We start from the raw sequence: 8,118 nt of genomic DNA, 5'->3' as shown, positions 1-8,118 counted from the left end.
CAAGCCAGGGAGCTACCCAGGGTCTCAGAGCACAGCACTGCCGACACCTTGACCTCAGACCTCACACCCCTGAACTGCGAAAGAACACATTTCTATCGATTAAAGGCCCCAGTTTATGGCGTGTCATTACAGCTGCCCTGGGAGGCTGATGCAGACGCCCGGATTAGCCAGGAGGCCTGATGAAATAGCTTGAGCCCTAAATGTAAGAACTTTCTCTGGCTGACCTGAAGCAGAGGGAGGTCAGAGAGATGCAGAGCGCGAGAAGGACTCGGCCCTCGCTGCTGGTTTTGACAACCAAGGGGCCACGAGCAAAGGGATGTGGCAGCTCCAGCTGACAACTGGCAAGAAGACGGGCCACAGATAGTTTTCAAAACTCACAGACTTGTACATCTAAAAAGCATGAATTTTCCTCTATGTAAATTACCCCTCGATAAACTTGACTTAAAAAAACAATTCTGAACCATCCCTGCTGCCTGGTTTTTAAGGAGCCTAATGTAAAGAAGCGAGTCTAGTGCCAAGAGGCGGCCCAACGCATCCTCACACCCACGGAGGCGGGTGGCCCAGGCTCTGGCTCGCGATGCCCCTGGCGGGATGCAGCTGCCTCCCTCCCACCTCTCCGGCCACAAAGCAAGAAGCTTGTCCGTCCTCGAAGGCCTTGATGCCACTCTTTGTTTATTATCCCAGGAAAGGAGCTTGCCTTTGTCCAGGGAAGAATTTGCCTCATTCTCCTGTGTCGAACCAAATGGTGTCAAGCTAAGGGGACACGAGCCAGCTCCTGGCCCTTCGAGCTTGCCTTTCAGGGAGCAATTATCATGCTTATATGATTAAGACAGACTCACTGCTCAGAGGGCCGACTGGCTTTTACCGCTGGAACCATCCGGACAGAGGAGGCAGATGCGGTAACTATGTGCACACTGCTTCCTGAATACAGGTCATTAGATGTACGATGAGATCACGTTCACCTACGATTTAATTCTGCTGACCAAAGCGGGTCAAAGGGATTTCACCTGAGCACTTAATAACCTTAAGACAATAATCAGGAGAACTAAATTGGGTTCTGAAATTTCTTGCATAATTTTTATTCGCTTTCTTCGCTCCTAACTTAGTTCTTTTAGTGAAGGGAAATTCTGAATTTAAAGACAATTATTAACTGAGCCACATGTTCAGATCGCTGTTAAGATGCTGCTCGCTCCTCTGGCCACATGGTGCTACAGGAAGAACAGGTAAACCCACCTGCCCTCTGCCGAGCTGACCCCTCCGCTGGCGCCTGCCCCGCCACCTGTCCTGAGCCTAGAAGCCACACCTCACGTAATGCAGTGCTCTCTACGTGCTTTCTCCAGCACCCAGGACACGCCTGGCTCGGTAAAGGTGTGCTGAATCAATGAATGCGCTCAGGAAGAAATGACTGAAGCGCTGAACGGACAACTGCCGCAGTACAGGCGGAGCATGTCTAACCAGAGAGCTTCAAACAGCCAGGGGGTTATCTGAGGGACAAGATTCCTGTATCTAGTTTGGGGGAAGATCAAGGAAGGCTTCATGACGGAGGTGGCATTTGATTAAGCCTTGAAAGAATCTCAGACGGAGGGCGGACCGAGGGGAGCTGCAGGCTCACAAAGCCAGACCTGTGGCACCTACGGGCAGCACGCTCAGGGACAATGGTGAACGAGGCAGCTATGGCTTCTGACCTCTGACCTCCGGGGGTCGGCGACTCATGGGGAGAGGGACTTTCATCCAGCCACCACGCAAATGAACACATCATAACACGTGCACTTTGGAGGAAGGGCACCGAGGGTTTTAAGTGTTACATCAGAGATTCACCTGGGCAGGCAGTTCGGGGAGGTTCCCTAAGAAAAGTCATTTTAGGCTGAGATCTCAAGGGTAGAGGGGAATGGGCGAGGTGGGCCTGAGGGCCAGGGGAAGCTGCAGGAGAGGGACTGGAAATGGGCAGCGGAGAGAGAATGGCGGGCCCTGAGTCACTGTTAAGACTAGGAGGTGACAATAAGAAAAGAAACACCTACAGAGTTCTGACTACGTGCCAGGTACAAGCACCCATGGAACGCATTAGTATTCACCCCGCTTGCAGATGTGGAAACTGAGGTGCAGGCTGAGCTGCTAAGCAGCGGTGTAGGACCCTGCCCTGCCTCTACTGCCCCAGAGGGAGGCCATTTACTGGGCAGCAAGGAAGCCCAGGGTCAGGGGAGAGAAGACGCTGGATATTCTCAGTTTGAGTCTCTGAGAGGGTCAGGAAGGCCGGTGGATATAGGGCCTGAGGTCGTGACAACGGTGACCAAGTGCAGGGGCCTTTAGGGAGGTGGCAAGGCTGGTCGCATCCAGGTAACCGCAGAGATCAGATACTGGCACAGGGAGAGGAAAAGCCAGGAGGGCTCTGAGGAAGGCACACACACATCCGAAGGGGTCCCCGGCAACTTAACTGCGTGTCAGAAGCACGATAACGGCAGCTGCTGGAATTAACAGGTGGACAGATGCGTGTTTGTGCCTCGCGTCGGAATTCTGTCTCTTCATGCATTGAAACGAGCTCCTTCTCTGAGATCTAAGTCTAACGGCTTGCTCTCGTCTCTCAGAGGTTTCATTCTCAGACATCATAACTGGGCACGTATCTTTCGAAATACCTTCTAGAAATGGTTTGTCTACTCGGAAAGCCCACATTTAATTCATTCGTTCCAAATAGGAAAAAAGCGCTTCCTACGTATCGTGCTGCTCTGTCAGCCCATGAATCGGCCATGGATGTATCTGCTTCTTTTTCCCTTCTAGATTCTTCTTTCTCTTAAGTCTTGTTCATATTAAAGGTTATCGGCTGTCCTTGGATGTGGTTAAATATTCACTTTCACTTAGACTTCTGACCTAGACCCTAAAAGCTAACTTTGCTAGCTTCATCTAAGTAAAGAGAACAGAGCAGGAAAAAATGTCGATAATTATTAGTTTCCAGAGTGCAAGAAAAATACCTGTTTTTCTCTTCTGATAGTGATATCCTACTAATATTCTTTACGATTTACATAGACACACAAAACCAGGGACTGTGAGAGAATTACCACTCTTTCTCCCTAAGCCTCCCTCCTGTCACCACCCACCGTCGCCCTCAGCCAGGAACTGCAACCCTCCTCTTTCCGATCAACACACCAGCGCCGGATCTGCACTTTCTGTCACCTGGCTGGCGGTGACAATCCCGGGTGTTCGGCTGCTCCAGCAGTGGGTGGGGAACCCCTCACCCAGCACCGGTGGGCCCTCGGTCTCTTTCAGAACTCCTGCCCCCACTGGGTGAGTACGCGCACCTTTGCTCTGCCTTCTTCCCAGTTCTAGAACTTTCTTTTTCCATTCTTGGCACCAATGTTTCTACCCCCACATTCTCTTATCACCTGTCATACAAGTTCTTTTAACCTGTTTGCGCTGGTCTTCCCTCTCACGGAACACAGCTTCAAATGCACGCGAGACCTGTGACAGGCCCCCGCCAGGCTCTCACCCACCCCCAAGCGCCCATTGTCAGTATCTCTGCAGGACTGAACTTAAAAAAAAGAAATCTGTTGTCTCATTCAGGACTCCTCACTGAAGGCACCGGAGTAGGTTTATTTTTATGATTTCAGAACCACAGCAACAGAATACCTTCTCTTCTGGAAAACGCTCTCCGTGAGCGGGTTTTTCCTAAGGACAGAGCACACAAAAGTCGCTTTCTGAACTTCTCTGCACCCTGGCCTGCCCGCTGTGGACCGGCAAGAGAAGGCTGCAGGGACAAGGGACCAGAGGCCCCCTAAGCAGACCTGAGGGGAGCAAAACCCTCCCCTCACAACCCTGAAATCCGAGGATGTCACTTGTTTCTATTGTAAATAACTCCTGCACACCGCGGGATGATTCTATTTAAAACAGATTTCAAATTCCTCTGTACAATTTCCCTGTTAAACATCATTCATATGAATCCCATTCCCAGACAGAAAAACAGAAATAGAAAGTGAGTGGACAGTTAATAAGACGCTAACCCAGTTATCAAGCTGTCCTATAAAATGAGCTAAAATGAGATTACAGTCTAGAATTTATTAAATTCACTCTTAATCCTAGGTAGAGGGAAATACACCAGCAACCTAAAAAATGTCGACTTGTCCAAAAAGGAAGCTGCCTGAAAATGCTTCTAAAAAATTCTTCTGCTAAAAAAAAAAAAACCACCCCATTTAACATAGAGGTAATAGAAGAAAACCTCTTTCACATAATCAAGATTGGACTGTCATTTGATTCTGCAATTCCAAATGTTACAAGTCGTATTGCTCAACTCTAAATATGCATTTCGATACTCATGTAAGGCTGACGACGGACATCTGAGAGTGTTTTAGAACGGGACATACCCACACGTCAACCTCTAAATAACCCAGTCTCTTTCACTAGAACTTGGCAACTTGTCACCTTTGGCGTGGTTATCACATAACCACACACTTATTCAGTTACAAATGGCGGTAAGAAAACTTGGGGCCTAACTCACTCTTAAAAATAAGGGGGGAGGGAAGGGGAACCTCGAGATACTGTTTACTTAACTATGCTATAATTTTGAATCATTCACAGGAAGCTTCATCACTGTAGAGACAAGTGCTCATTCTGCATTTGCCGGCCTGACTCTTACTACGCAAAGCTTTGCTCACGGACTCTTGTGTAAAGACCGCCGATTAGAACAGAAAACACCATTCTTCTTTATTTGCAAATCCCTTAAAACAGAGCAAAATAAAAGCAGTCAGATGAGTGACTGGAAGACAGATATTTAATCGACGTGTCCTAAGTTCTCGCTCCCGCCTCATTCCCACAGAACGTCAGCGGGACCCCCGTCCCATTAAACATCAGCGCTTCTCACGGCGAAGGTTAAGACACGCCCCTGTCCCACTGAGTTGGTTGTCTGGCATTCTAATCCATGATCTTGCAGAAAGAGAGAGCGCTTTCTTTCATTAGGTTCCCAGGCCATCTCATAAAAAGTCTATTTAATGAACAACATACCCCGAGCCTAATAATTATGAACAGAATCGTTTCAACTGTAACCGTCACCTCTGTGACAAGGATACAGTGGGGACTGCGGCGTGGCATGTAGGACCTCCAACGGAGGAAACGTGCAAAATGCCAAGGGGGCCTCCTCTTGCAGTGGGTAGGCCCGCTGTCTGTACCTCTAGCCCCCCACCCGCCCGCCGCCACCCACATTTGAGAACTGTAGAAAACAGAGGCCCATCAATAAACGCTTGTTAAATTAAATTCTGTCCGTCGTTTATTTGTTCGTCGAAAATTTACAAGTACCCACTTGGCGTATAGGACCAGATGGGCAGAGGTGAGTCAGACGCGCCCGGCTCGTCTCACCGAGTTTGACCCAGCGGGGACAGTTGGGCTGACAAGGGACTGTGATGTGGGGCTGTACCTAGGATGGACTCAATGAGGTCGTGCGCCAGTCCGGGAAGACCCCTCACGGCCTGTGCCTGCAGACTCTCCGAGGGGGAGGCGCAATCCTGCACATGGCCTGGACGGACCACAGATGCCGGAGAACGGACTAATGTGACACGTGTCGCCACCCAAACCTGAGGGCACAGCCACGCTCAGAGAAAGCACGGACCACTTGTGACAGTTCTGTTCTTACTGGTGTAGAATTCCTGTTTACCTATTCAAAAATGAAAAAAAAACATCGTGTGTCTGGGGGAAGGTGCGTTCCTTTCTGAAAGCCTCTGAAAAATCATAAAATGGTCAGAGCAAAAGCAGCGCAGGTGTCGGACGTGGCCGAGTGAGAGGCGCAGGCCGTGTGCGGTGAGGCGCCTTTCTCTAGACGACGCCTCCCGCGCTGCCTACGGGTCTGCATATTTTGCACAGAATCTTCTTCATGTGAGACAGGACTTTTGGGCCTCCCAACCCTTCGGGGAGGTGGGACGGGGAAGAACTCCGTCTTCCGGTGAGAAGAGCAGTTTGCAGAGGTGGTAAAGACCCCCAGGCCTGGCAAGGGGCAGCTAAGGGACGGGAGTCTGGTCTCTGCCTTCCCACCACATCGAGCTGCTCCCCTGATGCACATCGAAATTCTCAAACACCTTCTCTTGTACCATATGCTGACCTTGAAACACACACAGCTCAGCCACAGAAATAACTACACTGGGTCTGACCGAGCAAGGAATAAATTCACATTTTCAAGTGCATAAACTCTTCTAGACACCACGAAATCGCTACTACATGATGCTAAGTGATATCTAGAAGCAAAGGGTGAACACACCTCAGATAACAGGCAAATGGAACTATATTATGTCTGTTTCCCACAGAACAGGCCAGAAAATTTGCATGCATGGGCTTCGTTCCATAAGAATCTCACTGCCTGTAAGCGACAGAAATACTTGCGAGGAGAAACAAAATTTTTAAATTACAGTCCATTAAGACATCTAAGGCAAACTGTTTGTAAGTGACAGAAATACTTGCGAGGAGAAACAAAATTTTTAAATTACAGTCCATTAAGACATCTAAGGCAAACTGTTTGGTTCTTACCTTAAAACTATTTTAACGGCAAGTTGGAAATTACAATTCTTCGCCTAATTTTCCTTGACCACATGGCCTTAGAGGTGAGTTAGCTTGTTCTATGTAATTAAAAATGCAGAAATAACAGATGTGGTAAATGTCTATCCTATTGACAGAAACTGCCTTTACTTGAAATGCCTATGAAACACTTAAAGGGCCGACTCTATACCAAGCCACCGAAAACATAAAAACAGAGGCCCTCAAATTCCAAAAAAGCAGAAACCACACAAGCCGCAACCTCCAACTGCAATGCCACAAACTGGTATGAGTGTCCGACACAAAAACGGCAGCCACTTGCCAGCTGAGACCCCGTCCCATTCGCCATTAAGAACACAGCCTCACGTGCAGAGGCCGTGAGAGGGAAAGGGAGAAGCGGGTTCGGAGCATTTAAAATTTGTTGACACAAAGCAAAGAAACGTTTTAATTAAATTTTCCTAAAAGATGACTTAAAGACTATTATAAAAACATAAATGCTCGTACACATTATGCCGGAAAAAGAGCGAACGGCAACACGTCATGGCAAAAACAGTTTCCCCCTCTGCACCCCACAGGAACAGATCCACGCTGCCGTGCGCAAAAGTGAGCACTACAGCCCCAAAGCTACTCCGTAAATATTAACGGAATGAATGAATTTTAAAAATATATATATTTATACGTCCACATATATGGATTGGCTAAATACTGTATCTAATAAACACGATGGAATGTTATCTAGACATTGAGAATGATAAAACACAAATTTATTCACATGGGAAGATTTTTCATAACCTAATACTTCATAAAAGCAGATCACCAAAGAGTTTATATAGAAGAAACCTGTTTTTTCTCTCCTCTTATCCTCTCTCACACACATATAGTGTTTAAAACTCTGTTTACGAGTTTGACAAACATGAGCTAGTAAAAAGAACTATTTTATGATTATGGAATGGCTCTAATATGTTAGAAAAACATTTTTCCCGTCGATTAATTTGCTTTGGCTTCACAGCAAATTATAGAATTTTGTCAGGCTCACTTTCTGGCCCCTCTTAAGATAGTGATCACGAAATCTGTACCATGGCCACTTTTCCAGGTAACCCTGTCCTGGTTGATGGCAGGTCCAGCTTGTTACTCAAACTGGAATAAAAACGGCTAATGCTGCTCTTTAGCTGTCTGTGACTTCAGCTTAGTCTGTTAAGTAATAACATTTTTCAGTTATATTATCTAGCTTTAAATTACATGGAACCAGCCTGCCATAAAGAAATTAAGTTCCTGGTGAAACCGACACAAAAAAGTTTTCAGAACTGAAAAGGCAAATCTATCCTCATTTATCTTACTTTCAAAGCACTAAAAATATATCCAACGTTGCAACACAAAGTAATAATTAACCCTCAAACGGCTAGTCCGTAGGGCAACAGAAGTGAACACTCAACTATTTCCGTCTGGAAACGTAAAAAAATCAAACCTCCTATTTACCTGTAATGACAGCGGCTTGGTTCTGAGCTTGTCTTGCCACAAACTGTTCCCTCGCAGAGGAGGCAGGGCCTTTAACTGCGGCCTTGGCAGCAGGAGGTAAAGGAGGAAATGATTACGATATGTCCTCTGGATTCTCCCCAA

General features: G+C 47.2%; 1 protein-coding gene across 3 annotated transcripts in view; it reads right to left on the bottom strand.

Annotated features, from left to right (window-relative positions):
* The window catches only part of PPARA (peroxisome proliferator activated receptor alpha), a 56,722-nt gene extending 48,610 nt beyond the window's left edge, over positions 1 to 8,112 (bottom strand). For all 3 annotated transcript variants that reach the window (XM_011374983.2, XM_023520351.1, XM_011374984.2), the window contains exon 1: positions 7,978 to 8,112. The gene's annotated coding sequence lies outside the window, so the exon portion shown is untranslated. The remainder of the gene's footprint in view (positions 1 to 7,977) is intronic.
* Positions 8,113 to 8,118: the final 6 nt, after the last annotated feature.

This window comes from Pteropus vampyrus, unplaced genomic scaffold, assembly GCF_000151845.1.
Source record: "Pteropus vampyrus isolate Shadow unplaced genomic scaffold, Pvam_2.0 Scaffold257, whole genome shotgun sequence".
NCBI lineage: Eukaryota > Metazoa > Chordata > Mammalia > Chiroptera > Pteropodidae > Pteropus > Pteropus vampyrus.
This window is presented reverse-complemented; position numbering and strand designations above follow the sequence as displayed.